General features: G+C 52.0%; 1 protein-coding gene and 1 long non-coding RNA gene across 3 annotated transcripts in view; both read left to right on the top strand.

Moving 5' to 3' along the window:
• RAI1 (retinoic acid induced 1) overlaps positions 1–17249 on the top strand; it is a 74486-nt gene that overhangs the window by 2246 nt on the left and 54991 nt on the right. Inside the window, exon 2 of one of the 2 annotated variants that reach the window (XM_069029533.1) lies at positions 9833–9944. The exons of the other annotated variant lie outside the window; for it this stretch is intronic. The gene's annotated coding sequence lies outside the window, so the exon portion shown is untranslated. The remainder of the gene's footprint in view (positions 1–9832; positions 9945–17249) is intronic. 2 annotated transcript variants of the gene reach the window in all.
• LOC138118697 (uncharacterized) lies at positions 2932–6202 on the top strand. The gene is made up of 2 exons (XR_011155259.1): positions 2932–4079; positions 4481–6202. It is a non-coding gene; the product is annotated as an uncharacterized lncRNA (long non-coding RNA).

Raw genomic sequence — 17249 nt, 5'->3', positions numbered from 1 at the left:
TCCTGGCCCCGCTGGGTCCCTGATCTCCCTTCAGCTCCATGCTAAGGTGAGGGGAGTTGCAGGTTGCAAGGAGCAGCCCGGGGTGGTTCTCTGCCTTGCACGGGGCCTCTCAGATGTCAGAGTCCTGGGAGATTTCAGCCAGTCTTAATCATCTCTTGCGTCTGCCTGAGCTGCAGAGGTTGTCAGAGCGCACTAAGGATTTTCCAGCCTGGAGGGTCGAGTCCTGTGAGGGCTCTGCAGGAAAATCTAGGGACTCCAACTGATTTTCCCCTGAAACGGGGGAGGTGCCGAATTCCTTTCTGTAGCATCCCTCAGGCTTGGCAGCTCTCGGCAGGGAAGGACCGTTCATTCTGCCATCAGAGGAAATGGCACAACTTAGGTTTAACTGATAGAGCCATGCCACAGCCTCACTGGGGGCACCGGAGGTGAGCCTGGAGGTGCTGGACCATGAGTTAGCCGGGGAGTATGATATCACCCTAGGGTTTCCTTGTCTTTCTTCTCCTGCCCTTCCTTGTTAGCTGCCCTACAACTTCTGTCTGCTGGAGGCACACCTGCAGGAGCAGAGCGAGCTGTGCGTTTCCTCTCGCCAGGGGTGCTGCCTGCCCTGCCAGATGCAGGCAGGGCTCCGAGTTCCTGGCAGCCAGGGCATGCAGGCAGCCTAGCAGGGGGGTGCAGGAAAAGGGTACGGGATGGGGAGAAGGAGAAACATTTTGATATGAAAGGTTTGGCTGTCACCTCTTGGCCTGGTCTGGTCCTGTTCTGGGTTGGCACAGTGCAGGCACCTGTGTGTCTTCTCTTGCCTCGTGTGGCTTCACTCTGCTTTGGATTCGCTCTGTTTTGGATTTGCTCCTGGTTCCTGCTGAGGCAGGAGAGTCCCAGTGATGGTGGATTTATGCACGTCACCAAATCAGACACACGGCCAAGGCAGGAGGCACTGTCTTGAGTCTGTCCTAGCAGGCTGCATCAGCTGTGCCAGGCTTGCACCTGGGTCTAAACTGCTCTTAAATCCTGATGGTGCTGGGGACCCCACCCTGTCCCCAGGCGATTGCTGCCACTCACTGATGACAAGACTTCCACTTGGCTTCTGCTGCTCACATCCTATCCCCCCGCAGAAGGTCATGGCAGCAGGGCACGCCGCAGAGGAAAGGCAGTTTCCCTTTCCCTTCTTCACCTCTCAGAGGGATACTCCACAGCTACAGTCCTTTCAAAGAGCAGGCAGGATGCATTCCAGCTGAGGTGGAGCAGGCAGACCCGTGTATTGTCCTGCCACCATCCTGTCCCACTGCCTGCTCGAAAGCACGCTCAAAATCCACCTGCTTGGAATTGCGTGGATTTGGGATTTCCCCCAGGACGACTGGTCCAGCTGCTTGAGGCTGGCAGCAGTGAAGCTTTCACCTGGTATGGAGGAGGAGGAGGAGGTGGGGAGGCAGGTGCAGGTGCTGGGGTTCCAGTATCACATCCGAGCACAAGGAGCTGGCTCCAAGAAGCAATCACCACCTGCGCCCACCAGCACCCAGCTGGCAAAAACTACACATCCCAGCAAGCAGAGGGCCACCATCAGCCCTGTAAGATGGAGAGTGGCTTCCTGGGACTGGCAGTCACCCCTGATTCCCCTCTGGGAGGTTGGGATCGCTGTGGGAATGTCGCTTCACCGCGGGAAGGTGGCAGCTTGGTTTTTGCTTTGGTTGCACGGCCTAGTTTTGAGAGCTGGAATATGCTCAAAGCTGGGCTTTCTGAGTTGCTTTTTTTGGTTTTGTTTTGTTTTAAATGACAGCATTTCCCCTTTAAATTTACATCTCTAGCTGGGGAACACAGAGCCTGGTGAGAGAGGGAGTGTGAGACTTTTATAAAAAGAATGAGTCGGGTTTTATTATCCCTTTGAGACGAGCAGGGAAAATCTATACTGAAGGCATGAAATAGCAATAAAAATGGACTTTTTGCCAAAGCAAAATTAATTGAGTGAATCTCAGTCCTCAAGCCTGAGCTCTGAGAGGCTTATGAGTTGGATATGAACCACGCTGCCCCCTTCCAGGCTCTCATCCCCCAAGGAGGGGAGGCAAATCCTCCCTCTGGTCCTCGGTGTGTGATGTGATCAGCGCATGGGAGCAAAGTACTTGTGCTTGGGATACAGCGAGGTTGAGGATGCCTCCAGCCCTGACAGTCCCTGGAGCAAGGACCTTCTCCAGGTCCTTTGGCTTGGGGATGCTGGCGGTCATTCAGAGGTCATCACTCCAGCATTTCCATCACTGTGAGTCACAGCATCCCATCTGGACTGTGGATTTGGGGAGTTCAACAAGAAAGAAGAGGAAGGCTGGACACAGGCTCCTTGAACCCACTGTGGAAGCCAGGAGAGGATCCTGCTGCCTTACCCTGGCCTGGGCTTGCTCTTATTGACCATTTTCCTCCTTCATCTCTGCATCTCGCTCCTGCCACACTCTGGGGTCTGCCTCTCCAAGGTGCTTTCTGGGCAAATCCTTTGCAGAAGAGGAAACCCCTCCTGGGTTTTGTTCTTCTCAACGTCACATGCAGTGGCACCGGCTCTGCTCTCCCCATTTTTGGGGGGAGGGTGGCAGGAGGAGCCGCTGGACAGAGCAGCAGGGGAAAAACAGATTCTTTTCAGCAGATGGTGCAAAGAGGATGAAGCTGTGTAAACCTCCTGAGTCCACTGGAGAGATGGAGATTAAATAGTGAGAGGGCCGAAAGGCAGCTCCAGGCAGGAGAAGGAAGGAGAAAAAAGGAAAATGGGGGTGGAAATGGGATTGGAGAGTGGAACTGGGGAGAGGAGTGTTGGTTTGAACAGGCATTCCTCTCCCACTTGATGTCTCCCCTCCAAATCGGAGGACCTAGATTCAGTGCCATAAAAATATAGCCCTTTTCAATCCCTTATCTTGCAGGAGCAGAAACAATTGGCCTGCAAAGAAGGAGAAAACAATCTGTTTGACTGACAAACAAAACCACATTTCTGCACAAAAGGAGGAGGAGGAAGAGACAGCTGTCTGGCTGCTGCTTCGGCTTTTTTCCTTTCCCCTCCCTCTCCTGTCCCCTCGCTGACGGTGTCAGAGCAGAGCCTCTACCCTTGCCAGCAAAACACCTGCCGTTCTGACTGGCTGAGTTCAATGTCAGGCTCCTGCAGCAAATGTCATTGTCCTCCCTGCTGTCCCCAGCCACGGTGGAGATGCACCAGCCCTGCCGTGATACCCTCCTGGGGATGGTGCAGACAAAGGTGGCACCCTGAGATCGCCGGGGCAGAGCCCAGCTGTTGGGAGAGGAGCTCTTTGAGTACCAGGGACAGAAAGTGATGCCCAAGAGAGGGACCAGGGCCAGTAACTCATGGCAGCTGAATTGGGGACAGAGGGGACACAGGAGATCCCTTGTCTGGGGACCTTGGGACGTTCAGCCAGGTTGTGGGTGATGCTGATATCCCAGCATCCATGGAGCACCTGAGTGCTGCAACTGGAGATGCTGCTGGAGACCCTCTCCAGAGCCAGCCCTGTGCCTCAGTTTCCCTGTCTGCAAGGTTAGCAAGATAACACGCAGATGCTGTAAGAGAGCTGGGACAGAGAAGTGCCCTGTGCACCTAAAGTCATTATCCCAACAAATCATTATCCCTAAAAATTCATTACAGCAACCACCGTACCAGCAAAATTGGTGCTGGGGGGAATCCATCAGACAGGCAGGAGCAGAGCCCATGGGAATCTCAGTTCTTCATCTCTCTGGAACAAACTCCTCACTTGGAGGATTTTTTGAAAAAGAAACTGATTTTCCCCATGCAATTCCCTGACCAGGAGCAGCAGCAGTTTCCTGCCTGGAACAGTTTTCCGAGAGGACTCTGCTCTGTGGGGACGTGAAGCAAACACCCACGCTCTGAAAACAGCCAAATGCAATAAATACCCAGTGCTTGAACCTGGAAAAGCAGAGGCTGGAACAGGGCAATCTCTGCAGGGGCTGGTAGTGCTGCCACAGAGGGAATCAACAGTAAATAAAGGGGCACAGAAGCAAACACTGAAGCCCCCAGGACGCTCTTTTGATGCAGTTGCTGGTGACCTACTAGAATCCACTGGAAAGATGATCCTGCACTGGTGGGTGGTTCACTTTTTCCTTCTATTTTTTGAGGAGCTATTTCACTCTGCAGCCAAGTAGCAAAATAACATGTAAGAAATCAGAGATTCCAGGTGAGTTAATAACAAATAATGAGTCTCTCAGTTCCTGAGTGGTTCTCTGGTTGCCGCAGTCCAGGCGTATAACAACCTGGCTTTCCTGAGCATCCTCAGCCAGGCTTGTTGAAATGCTGGTACAGATTGATAGAAACATCCTGAATTCAAGGGAATTTAAGAGATCCAGCCTCTACTTTCTTAGATTGCCATAACAGAAGCTTTGGGGAATATTTGACCTGAAACATTGGAAGAGTTTGATTTATTTTTAATTCCTGCACCTAAAATGCAGCGTTTTCTGCATTTTTCTTTCCTCTTTCATTTCAAAGGAGGAGAGGAAGTATCACTGCACGCGTCAAACTCTAGGAAGGAGAAGATACGAAAGATGACTGGACTACTTTTTACAACTTTGACACTTGACTTTCTTCCCCAGAAGGGGAAGATGCACTGTCAGCCTGTCTTGTGATCAGGCCTGTATCCTTTTGTTACCCTGATAAATGTCAGCTGACCAGGCTGGGATGTAAAAAAGCTCCATCTCTACCAGACCTTTGCTGCTCTTCCTCACTCAGTATTCAGGCAAGGAAGGGCCCAGCATCTCCCCACCTGAGTGGTGCTTGCAGACTTTGCCTGGCCCCATCTCCTCCATGCCCTGCTGTGGTCCCCCAAGGTCCTCCAGCACCCTTTCTCCTCCTGCTTCTGTCCCCCAAATTCTCTCTGCCTTCTCCCTTCAGATCCTTCCTCCCATCTGGACCCTACAGGCACTGGTGAGGTTTTGGCTTCCATGCTCAGTGCTGGTAGGTGAAATGCAAAGCTTGTGCTGTGATGAAGTAAATCTAACAAAGACCATTCAGGTTTTAGCAGATTCCTGCTTCTCTGGTCCTGCATGCTCTGATCATGGCGATGGGAGCAGCTCTCAGCATGCGGCCAGAGTTTGGCTCAGCCCAGCACCTGAAGGGAGGTGGCAGAGGCAGAGTGGGTTCTGCTGGAGCCCCATCTCTCAGCTTCAGACTCTGGGGATACCTGGATTCTCACAGCCCCTGGCTGTTGGGACGATATTTCCCATGGCAGAGCCAGCATTTGGTGATGCAGCATCCACCCCTGTTTGATCCAGACCTACCTGGAACCTCTCCTTTCCCTGGGCATCTTCCACCCCTTCCATCAGCCACAATCACACAGAAGCTTGTCCTTGATGTTCCTTTGTGGTTGTGCCTCTTGGGATTTGGCCAGCATGTGTCAGGGCTCTGTGCCTCTTCCTCTCCAGCTGCTCTCCACTCGGCTGCGTCACCCGGAGCATCCCTTCCTCCTGTCCAGGGCTGCTTTGACCATCCTGCTTCCCGAGTTATTTCACCCTGATTTTACTAGGTCATGGGCGTGTGGGTCCTCTACTTGGCCATGGTGGCACAGCCTCTTTGATTAGGTGGATCTCCAAGCATGACTTCCATCTGTCCGTCAGTCGCTGTCACTAATTCCTGCAGCATTTACTGCCAGGCAGGGGCCTTGGTCATTTGGAAGAGTCACTGGTGGTGGCAGGACTGCGCTAAATGATCTATTCCACGCGTTTCACCTCTTTTCTGTTCGCAAATTGTTGGTGATTTTTTTGTAGTTGCATTAAGTATTCCAAGTGACTGCGATTTCCCCCATCGTATTCATTATTCAAAATTGTTCTCCAGATAATTTCTGCAAATAATTCGCGGTCTTTGCTCTTTTGTGAATACTCAGTCTCAAGAATGAGAGTCGTTTTAATTGGGATCTTACATCACATGATAGGTTTTGGCTTCCCGATTGGGCAGGCTTAATTTTTAGACTTGAGATTTGGGGAGGGAAACTGTTGCAATTAAGCATTTGAAATTCACTTTCTTCCAATATCTTTAGTTGCTGCTTAAAATTAACAGAAATTAACAGTCTGTCTCACTTTTTTTTTTTTCCTTCATCTTCCTGGCCAAAAATCCCTGCCGGTAACTTGTTGGCAAGAAACACTTGGAGAATATAAACAAAAAGGTGGCACCAAAACAGCTAAATTTAACATATCTAAAAACTGGAGTGATGATTCACGGTGGTTTGTTGTGTATTATTCACCTCACTCTGGTAAAAATAATGATCAAAATAATTTAGAAACATAAAAAGTCACATAGCAAGGGGACATTTATAGCACTAGGTTTCATAAAATCTTCCATCAGCTGCTCTCTGTGTGCCTGAGAAACATCCTGTGGGCTGGCTGGTGTGTTGTACCCTGGCCCTCAGTGCTCCAACCCTGTGCTGAGGCTGCTGCCAGCTCGGTGGAGGTGGAGAAAAGGAAGGTTCAACCATTCTGGCATCCCACACCGCCTTGATCTGCACCCTCAGCAGGCAAGACTCCAGTTGCCTCACACGGGGCTCGACTCCAGGCAGAGGGTGACCGTAAGTGACTTGCCCAAGGTCACCCTCCAGCTCCGTGGTTCAGCTGGAAATAGCTCCAAGGTCTCCTGATCCCCCCAGCAGCCCCCTCACTGCCAGGCGAGACGGAAAGGTGCAGAGTTCACGTGTCTTCTCTAACCGACAGCCTGGCTCCTGCCACCTCACCTAAAACCTCAAACCTCCTTGGCTCTGCTTTCTCCCCCCTGCCACCGGGCTGAGTCAATACGGCTCCCCCAGCCCCCCTGAACAGCCCGGGCTCCCATGGCATATTTATGCCTCCGAAGTGGAGCGTTGTGCCGGCGTTCCCGTTCGTGCGGCACCCGCACAGCCCGGCTGCTCGCTTCCACCAGCTGCTGCTGCCGATTTCCCTTAAAAATAAAACCCCTCTAAAGGTACAGCAGGGACACCTTAAATGCAGAGCCGTGGCGTGCAGTTAATCATATCCTCTTAACGGGTTTATTCGCTCATTAAATATTTAAGACTCGTTTCTCTTTATCAATAGTGTGGAGGCGTGCAGGCCCCGGTGCAAAGATTTATGCACACAATAGGATCGGTGCATTTAGATTTGTTTGAAGGGATCTGAGAGCCATTTAAAACTCGACCGAGGGGGACGGTTGCTGCTGCTGCTGTTTTCCTCCAGTGAGGTTTCTGCCTTTTCTGCCTCCTGACTGCAGCTGGGAGGTGGCAGGATATGAGGCTGGGGGGCACAGACTGATGGCTGCCTCATGGGAGCCCCATAGTTCCTTTTGAAATAGCTGTGCCCCCTTTTTGAGGCATGCTGAGGTCTTGGAGAGGACATGTTTGGCTTGACTGTCTTGTAGGGATGAGGATGGTCCGTGGAAAATGCGGTGTGTGGAGAGCTGGTGAGCGTGTTTGTGGAAGTGGTGTTTTGATCCCTGCTTCCCACCGCTGTCTGTGGGAAGAGCTTTGCTGTTGCGGCTCAGATGTGAATTCCAGCTCGTCTGGCGCTGTTCAGGAGCCCTCATGCAGGTGCAACATCTGTTGTTCTTCTGTTATTACCTGGGCTCTGCTCTTCACACAGGTGTAAGAGCAGTGGTGGCCTTTTTGGTTCATAGGATGGGGAGGGACAAAACCCATGCCATCATCCTACCTCATCCTCCCCATCATCTGCCTGTCTGCCCACCGCAGCTCGCCAGCCCAGATCTCCATCCAGCGCACCTTCATCCAGTACCCACCATTTCCCACCTTCCTCATGCCTGGTCCCTGGTCCCTACATGGGGCTTTGTGGCTTCCAGCTGCTGCCAGATGTGTCACTCAGCCTGGGTGCAGGGAAGCAGTTCCTCCCACTGGTGTGCACCCCACTGATGTATGTACACCTGTTCCCTGAGCTCCGAGGGCTCTGGGGTGTGATGTGGGGTGTGGGACAGGGACAGAGGCCTGAGTGTCCAGTGCAGTTGCACAATGTGACCTGTTCTGTCCTTCCATGGAGAGCATTGCTGGAGCTTGCAGGTCCCAGCACGCAGGACTCGATCTCCATCTCAGCAGCCTCTGCTTAGATCAGGAGGGAAGATCTCATGCCAAGACCTGTCCTCCCCAGGCTGCAGCTCAGAGTCGTAGATGGCAGCAGCTGACGCCCATTTTTTTTCACCCCCTGTGGCATCCTGGCAGGTTCTTCCCACATCATTGCATGAAGCCAGACATGCCTGTTCCAAAACCTCCTCTCCAGGAGGTGCTGGGGGTGGATAGGAAGGGTGAGTAGCTGCAGTGGCAATGGGCAGAGCTGGCAGCTCCCTCCTGAGGGTGTGAGAAATACCCTGGCTGGATTATTGACAGACAGCCCAGAGCATGGGAAGTGCGTGCGTGCGTCAGATATTTACCCAAACCTCTCCTGCTTTGCAACGTGCCCACAAAAAAAAAGGATCTGACAGCAGTAAAACTGTCGGGTGGCTGCTGCTGCTTTTTTTTAAAGTTCTATGATAGCTTCTCCCCCCACCTTTTTTTAATAGCTAATGCATCTGTCACTACTTTCCTAATGAGCTTTCCGAAAAGGGCCTTGGGGACCTCTACCTATCCATGTGGGCTTGGATCAGAGCGTACTCAGGGGAGGCAGAGAGAATTCAGCTCCCTGTTTCACCCTCATCCCCTCCCCAAACTCCTCTCTGAGGGCAGGTTGTCCAGAGGGAGGGGAAGGCAGCAATATCTCAGCACTCGGCGAGCTGGCGTGCACCCCCTGCAATCACAGCCAATAATGACAAAAAGACGGGGCTGCTGCCAGAGATAGAGAGCTGAGCTCCAAGCGTTACAGCAATGTCACAGCCTTGGGACTGCTGCTGGCTGCTACTGGAAAGAAATTTCCTCACAACAGGCAGAGTTATAGGAAGGAGCCATTGATTGCATTAAAAAACACCCTCCCCACCTCTTTTTTTTGGCATGGATTTTCAAGGCTTTTTTTTTTTTTCCTTTCCTCTCCCCCCCCTTCCTCTCTCCATTTGCCATTGAAGTTGCGTTCAATAAAACCCATCGCCCGAGAGCGTCTGTTCGCATGTTCTCAGCAGTACAATGGGCAGAGGACTGCAGTGTGCAGAGCCCCAGCCAGCCTCTGCAGACAATGAGGGGCTGGCAGCAGGGCAGGGGGGGCTTCTAGTTTATTTTATTTCATTTTTCCCCCACCTGCCAGCCCCCACTACTAATTGTAATCACAAAAGGCAAATGGGAAGGGACTGGGGGAGCAAGGCTGTGGTTCATTGGGGTCATGGTCTCCATCAGTCATTCTCCCAGCCTGTTGCTGGGTAAAAGCTCAGCTCCTTGGTTTATCAAAATGACTGTGCAGTAAAAGCCTTTTTGCCCAAACCTCCCCCCCCCCCCCAAAAAAAGCTGTTTACTGACTCAAAAAGCCTGAATATCCCATTACCATCCATGGGAGACTTTCCGTTGACTTCTCTAGTCACAGAAGGGAGAACAGAGGGTTTGGTGACTCAGGCACAAACCTGGGATCTCTTCCTCTTGCTGACGCTGTTGGCAAATCTTTTAGGATTTAGCCAGATTCATCCAGGGACCAAACGGCACCATCCCTGTGGCACGGATAGAGCACAAGAGGATGCACCACTTGGCAGAAGTGAATTCCTAATTGTGCTGTGCCCAAGTTCCCCTCAGCTGTGAGATGTAACGGTGCTCACCCTATGTTGCATGATGGTGGAGAAGCTAATAGCTATTTATGCCAGAGAGATGCTTCCAGATCTCTAGATAAAAGGTGCTCAAGGAGGGAAAATTATTATCATCATGGGCCAAAGAGCTACAGGGGATTCGAAATCTGTTTGTGTTTGTAGGATGTAACCACTAAGGAGGGAGAGACTGGGACAATGGAGCATGCACAGCACTAATGGAATGAGCGTAGGAAAGAGGATATCTCTGGAGACCCTTAGAAACCATTTCCCAGTGGTAAGATCTACTTGGGTTGTTTGTTCTTCTTCCCAGATGAGAGCTGCAGTTGTGGACGCTTTTATCACTTACGAGCTGGACTAGATGGAGGCCAGAGAGCACATTGTAGGGATGAGCCTGTGTGGCTCTCCAGTGGGTAGGTACTGATTTATCCGGTCTCAGCTTCCATTTCTGGCTTTCAGAGCTGTGCTTTATAATAGAGGAACCTGGAATGGACATTTCAGGCCTGTTTTTCAAGCTTATGGGATGCAAGGGCATGACATGCGCATCTTGAGGCTGCAGCAGAAGGGTTATTCCTGCCTTGGGATACAGTCTGGGCTGAGGTGTGGGTTTGGAGCGGCTCCATGGTAGCATGTGGTGGTTCCTTAAAGACATTTCACTTGGAGATTCACTTTTTCCAGCTGATTCACGTCCTCGTGCGAGCCCATTTCTTTCCATGGTGACAGTGAAGCTGGCTGAAGCTCCGCCTGATAACGCGCCTGGTCCAGGCTAGAGGCTCCTAACAGGCTCTGAGCCCAGAAGAGCCAGGGACTGTACAACACGGGTTGTTCCCTTGAGATTAAAACCCAGCTAGACAAGCTGTTTGCAGTCTGTGGTCTGGCAGGGCTGAGTACACTGCTGTGCAAAGCGTTGGGCAAGCAGGTGAGACACAGGCAGCATCCATCCCGGCTCCCCTGGAGTGTACATCCTCCTTGCCCACGGATCCTCACTTCCATCCTGCTCCAAAACCACCATGTCGCCTTCCCTTTGCTCCCTGAGGCAACCCCATTTTGTGCTCGGGGGAGATGCAGCCTTTCTCACTGGAGACCTGCAGCGCACCATGCTCTTTTTTTCCTCTCCTGTCTTTTTTTTTTTCCCTCTCCTGGACACTTTACTTAGCTTCTTTCTTCCCTCTCATTTTCTCTACCATCAAATGAAAGCCATTCAGACCAAAACGGTTCAGTCTGCTCTTTGTGTCTGGAAAACAGAACACCAAAGACAGCTGGACCTACCCGAGATGGCCACGGCCGTGGCAACAGTGGCTCTTTGTTAGCGCTGTTGTCTCTGCCCCTATCTCCAGTGTCTGGGGCCCTGTCTCTTTAAAGCTTTAGTGTGCTGTGTCAAAGCCAACAGAGAGTTCAGCTTATTAATGGATTCGCTAGGTTAATATCCCAACAGTTTGGTGTGGTGGTTTTTTTTTTCCTTTCCACCAGCATAATTTAGAAAGAGGGGGAGGGGGAGAGAAAGATAACCCAGACCCATTTCTGGGGAGGAGGGCATGGCATGGCTCATTGCTTTGGAGAAATGGAGCTGGAATGGCTGGTCGGGGCCACGAGAAGGTGGTGGCCCAGCCCTTCGCCTTCCTGTCTGTATGTACATCTCTCTCTATCTCCCTCTCCTGCGGGGTTCCCTGCATCAAAGCTTCTTCCAGTTCTTATGCTAATGAGGTGCATTAATGCTTAATGACTGTGAACAGGCTTGTTTAATTGCACCTATCTGAGCAGGAGGCACGTTGCTGTATAAGAGGGAACGACCATGTAAGCAGCTGCATGCCCTCCTGGACAGTCTTAATTACATGTAAAACTGATGTGATCTAAACCACCAGGCTGGTGATTAGTTTAGTGAGGCAGGTGGTACTTTGCAATTCAGTGCCTCAGAAACTCTAGAGCAAGTGAGATCAGATTCTTTCGTAGACTATGGAGGATAAGGCAAGCCCTGATCATCCTTGAATTTGATGTTGGGTGGGGACAAGCACGGCATAGTAGATTAATTTAATTAATTTATTGCAGTTAGTTTGCAAAGACATTATCCGCCAGCGTCTGTGCAGAATACTGAGCAGTCCCATTAATGCAATGCTATTTTGCCTGTAAATCCTCTCCCCCCGCCCCTTACAGGAGGAATGAGCTGCGATGGTCTCAGCTTTCTGCAGCGTTATCTCGGGCTGGTTGAATACGACTGATTGTCTGAACTACAAAGGGCCCCGGCTAATGCAAAGCCATCCCTATTGGCACCAGACCTAGATTAATGACTCTGCATGCATTGACTTGGCTCCAAACTGGATTTCCCTAAAGCAGCTCGCTGCTGTCTGCACTCCCATATCCTCTAGCTGGGCTGGGATTGTTGGGCTGGCAAGAGCCACGGAACTGGGAGCACCTCCAAGTGGGAAGGCTGTGGATTAGGGGTGCGCAGGTATGAAGGTACCTGTTATCGACAGCCATCTGCTGCTCATTACTCAGCCTCACTGCTTGGGGTTATTTGTTTTGCTTTTATTCACCAGAGGGGGGATTAAAAAAAAAATGAAACAACCTTTATTAGAAATCACTTTGGCAGAGGAGTAGACCAAATCCAGCAGGATTTGGGGGTCAGTTGTTCTCCCAGGATAGTTGTCTCCCAGAGCACCACTGCCCAAGTGGATGCTCACACCTTCCCCATCCCCACACTGGACCATTCTCCATCCCCACACCAAACCATTCCCTGTCGACACACTGGATCCTTCCAGGTCTCCACACTGGACACTTCCCCATCCCCACACCAGACCCCTCCCATCCCCTCACCAGACCTTTCCACATCCCCACACCGGAGCATTCTCTGTCCCCACAATGGACCCTTCCCCATCCTCACACCGGACCCTTCCCTATCCTCGCACCAGACCCTTTCCTGTCCCCGCAGTGGACTCTTCCCCATCCCCATACCTGACCCTTTCCTGTCCGCACACCAGGCTCTCACCGGACCCTTCCCCATCCCCACACTCTTCCCTTGGCTCATCTCCCTCAGACTCTTCCTCCCTGTAGCCGTCCCATGAACTCTCAGATCTCCCCTCTCCTTGCCTGCCCGGGCCCCAGCCGAGGCTCTTCCTGACGTTACTCCCACAACAACCACTTCCTTCCCGTCCCGGCACCCCCAGCTCCACAACCGTCCCTGCCCAGCCCTGGCCCCTCCCTATCTCCCTGAGACCCCTCTCCTGCTCCTTTACTTCCAGCCACCACTATTTATTTTGTAAAAGGACTTAGAGACTGTTTCTCCTGGAGTGAAGCCGACAGTAGCGGAGCTGCCGTGTGAGGGGTCACTCAGCGTCCCACTTCTACCATAAAAGTTTCCTCTTGGTGTCCGCAACACCTATGGGGTTTTGGGGTTAGAAACCCAGCACATGGGACATGTTTTTAGCCAACACGCTGGCACCAGCTCCCCCAAATGAAGCATCCCCCCAAGCCCACCATATTTCAGGCTCAGCAGCAGGGGGAGGCCTGGCCGTGGCAGCTGCCTGCATGTGGTGGGAAGGTGGCAGGGCAGGAGCTGGGGAAGAGGCAGGTGAGGTGTGTGGTGGGGGATTAGAGTGCTGTGGTGTTTTCCTCGGTGTCTTGCTCTCAGTGGGCACATTTCGTGGTGGCAGAAGGCTCAGCCGTGGTGGGGGCAGCAGCTGAGAAGAGGGGGTGGCAAAGGGAGGCACAAGATGGAGGGAACTTTGAGGGGGAGAGCAGGGACCTGCCTGGATTTTGGTGGGATCTCTCCCTCCCTGTGAGCGAGCCCTGCTCTGAGGGGTCACAGCTGCCTGGCTCCCCATGCCAAGCGGCTCCACGGCCATCTGTCTTCCCCTTGCCCACTCCATGCTGGCTGTTCCCCCGTTGTCCCACCAAGACATTTTGCTGCGCCAGCACTTGGCTTTGCAATGGTCTCGAGGCAGACTTTGGGTGGGAAAGCAGACTTTTCCTCTCAGAAAAGCCACCTTGAGCACAGCTCATGGTGCCATGGTGGTGGCACCAAGGCAACCCCTGAGCATCGTGGTCTTGCTGCTGCCAGGGACTGCCCGAGACCTCACTGCAGTGGCAGTGGCTTGGGCACCCACAGTGCCACCCCTCTGAGTGGGACAAGCACCCTGAGACATGCCATCACTGTGAAATCAGGAGTGTTTTACTCTCCTGAGAGATGCTGCGAAACCGGCACCACGTCGGGGTGCATCCCCTGCGGGGGGGTTCAGCCTTGCCTCGTCTGTGGGCGAAACACCCTCCCACTGAACCCCCAGCCTGAGCAAAACCTTTTTTTAGCACTCCCCTATTTGCCAAGCGTACTTCCCTTCTTTTGATTCTTACCACCTACATACAGTCTGACTGCAACGGCAGAAAAAAAAAAGGGGGGGGGAAAGAATTGCAACATTCAGTCGAAGGCTTTTCTGTCTAATGACGTTAAATTTATTAACCAAAACTCCAGCTGCACCAGGCTGGGATCTAATAATATTCAGGCTATGGAGACATCAAGTAGAAAGAAGCTTAAAGCCCTTTTTATTTCACAGTAAAACTGTCAGTAAATAACTGGATTGTCTTGAGACTGAGAAAATGGGGATTTATCTTCCTGAACATGAAAAGTGTGCTTATTTTTTTTATCAGCTTCAAAAAGCCCCAGCAACCTTGATTTTCCTTCCACACCGTTCTCAGCAGCTCTGCCAAGCCCCAAAACCACACAAATCAAGAGACGGGCTCTAAAGATATTTTTAATTAAATTAATTCCTTTTCCTTCCTTCCCCATTTCTCCCTTGTCCCCTCCTCCATCCTCTCTTTCTCTCTCCCTGTGTCCCCAGCTAATGACTTCTAAGCACTGTGACATTTCAGCACTGGCTGTCACTAACACCACACCTCCGTGCTGGTTATAAATTGGGCACAGAGACATAAAATTCCCCACAGAAGGTCCCCGTTTGATGATATTCTCCGAGGTAAATCTCCAATAGCTCCCTGTTTTCTTTAATAACGCTAATAGGCATAGATTAATTAAACTGTTATATTACTTCCTTCTTTCTACCAGCACCAGTTAGAAATCTTATTACCTGCTCCTCTCCGCTTGCCTTTTCCCTAAGGTGGTTATATTCCAACCAGTTACCAAGGTTTCTCAGAGCCTGTAGCACAAGGTGAAACGGCAGACAGCGTCTCCATGAGGCTGGATCCTGCTCCCAGCCCTTGGCTCCCAAACCCCACCGACCTCGGCAGAGCCCGGGCAGGCGTAACCGGGGTCAGGATTAAGCCCGGTTTGTCTGAAGAGGTTCTGTCTTGAAAGCAACAGCAGGGCTATTGTTGAGTCTGGATGCCCCCTCTAAAAGGGACCACAGCTGTAGGAAAGGGAATTGTATACATCCATCAACTCCTCCAGGGCCTCAGGATGTATTAGTTAAGATTGTGGGATAGCATGTCTCGGCTCCACTGAAGGGCTCCTTTGAATGACATGTTGGATATACTGTTGCACATCTGGCCGCTGTATTATTGAATTGCTCTACGGTTGCATTTTCCAGACCGCGGGAATGTGTTGGTTCAGGAGCGTGGGGGGGAAAGGATGAAGGAGACAACATGTGGGAAAATTAGAGGGATGCATCCCGCAGGGTGGGGTGGGTTTGGATGGAGCCGCGTGGTGGAGGCGGGGAAGGAACGGGGAGGGGGGGGGCGAGGCAATGCTTTCACACAAAATGCCGTGTTGCCATTTGAAATCCACTCCAGAGCTTCCTGCTCTAATTAAATTTGTCACCATCGTTACTATAATGCCTGCCATTCCTCCGGTGCTTTTTGTTCTCTGGGATCCCAAAACATGACAGAGGCAAGGGGCAGATCCTCTGTGTTTCCTCTATGGGAGCTTTTTCAGAGCAAAATGGGGAAAATGCAGTTGTAGGAGCTGCTTTGGGGCAGGAGCACAGCCACTCCTGGTTTGGGAGTGCTGGAGTGAGGGACACTGAGCCTGAGGAGTCTGGGCAGCTCTTGATGGCCTTTTCCAACCTTAATGATTCTATGAGGTGTCTCCTGGGACTGCTAATTTGCACGATCTTGGGTGAGTGCCCTGGGAAGGCCTGTTGAACCCAGGAGCCCTTCTTGGGCTCTCACTTGGCTCATCCTGCTCTCAGCCCCTCCGGACCCGCACGGAGCCCAGTGTCTCCACAGCCACCTACGCTCCTGCCACCACGTACACCCACTGGCCACTGCCAGCCTGCCACAAGATGCCCAGTACGGCTGCTCTGCGCTGCACTGGGGCAGGAGGAATTCACTAATTACTTGCAGCTCTTAATATGGCCCCTGAACGCTGCCAGAGTGGCGTGAAGGGCTCAGAGCAGGAGACACAACCTGCTCCATCGTGTCTTCTGTGTCAGCTTGCAGCGAACTGAATGCAAAAAGGCTGTCTGAGCTGAAAACAGCAGAGCCCTTGGAAATTTAAAGGTGCAGAGCACAGAAAACAAAGGCGTTTGTGCTGCTGAATATTCATCCTGGCGTCTGATCCTGCCAGGAGCAAAGCCTGCACAGCTCCTGTGAAAGCTGATGGGAGGGAACCTTGGTCTCAACCTCATCTCGGGCTCCAGCCCAAATCTGAGGGGGGAGAGCAAATTAGTCCTTAATGCACATATATCTTAGACTAAAACCTGATAAGGGAACTCTCCTATGTTAATTTACCTGAGTTATTTACTATACTGATTGCTGAAGGTACTCTGATTAGCGCATGAAATATTTCTATACCTTCGGTCTGATTAACCCATATCTGCAAAATAAATATTTGTCTCATTATAGTTATGCGATCGTGCAATCAAAGACCCTATCATAATGGGAAAGGGAGAGAGTATCCGTGTGGAAAAGGCAGGGAATGGCGACACAGAATGAGCAAGTTGGAGAGCAGGGAGATGAAAAGCAGGGTCATGGCTGGAGGGGGAGGCTCAGTGGTCCCAGTCTCCGGCTGGGGGGGTCGAAATGCCGGGGAGGGCACAATTCTCCTCCCGTTTCACCGGTGCTAATTGGGACTAATTCCGTTTGACTCAGCAGCGTTGCGCCAGTCCCAGCGAGAGGAGGGTCAGACCTTGGGAATCACAGGGGTGAGTCCCAGCAGGCTCCCAGCCTCCAGCTTTTTTGAAACAGAAGCAGGGAGTTCCCGGCAGCACGGTGCGTGTGCCAGTCTCCCAGACGAGCTCTTAAAATAGCCCAGCGCACCAGGCTGTGGCACCGGGGGAGAGCGCGGAGGATGAAGTGTTCCGTCTTCCTGGCCCAGATCCGGGGAGAGGAGGGGTTGGCAGCTCCCTGCCCAAGGCAAAGGTGGCTTACAGTGCCATTTGGGGACGAGGGCAGTTGTCACCTCTCAACCAGGTGGCAGGGAGCAAAGGAGTCACCAGCCAGCAATGCCAGCTCTGCCGAGCATGCTGGACATCCTCCCTCAGAGATGGGAGCTGTAAGTCATCTGGAGGAGAGGATCCCCCCTCTGCCGTTACAGGGCTGTTTTGCATATGCTCCGTTAGGAAAAGGGGAGTTTTATTGTGGCTGTACAGAAGAGCTAAGTCAAGAGGTTGCTTTATGGCTTGTGGATCCCGGCGTAGAG

The sequence above is a fragment of the Aphelocoma coerulescens genome, chromosome 14, assembly GCF_041296385.1.
Source record: "Aphelocoma coerulescens isolate FSJ_1873_10779 chromosome 14, UR_Acoe_1.0, whole genome shotgun sequence".
NCBI classification, from domain to species: Eukaryota; Metazoa; Chordata; class Aves; order Passeriformes; family Corvidae; genus Aphelocoma; species Aphelocoma coerulescens.
Note: the sequence above shows the minus strand (reverse complement) of the source record. Positions and strands in the feature narration are given on the sequence as shown.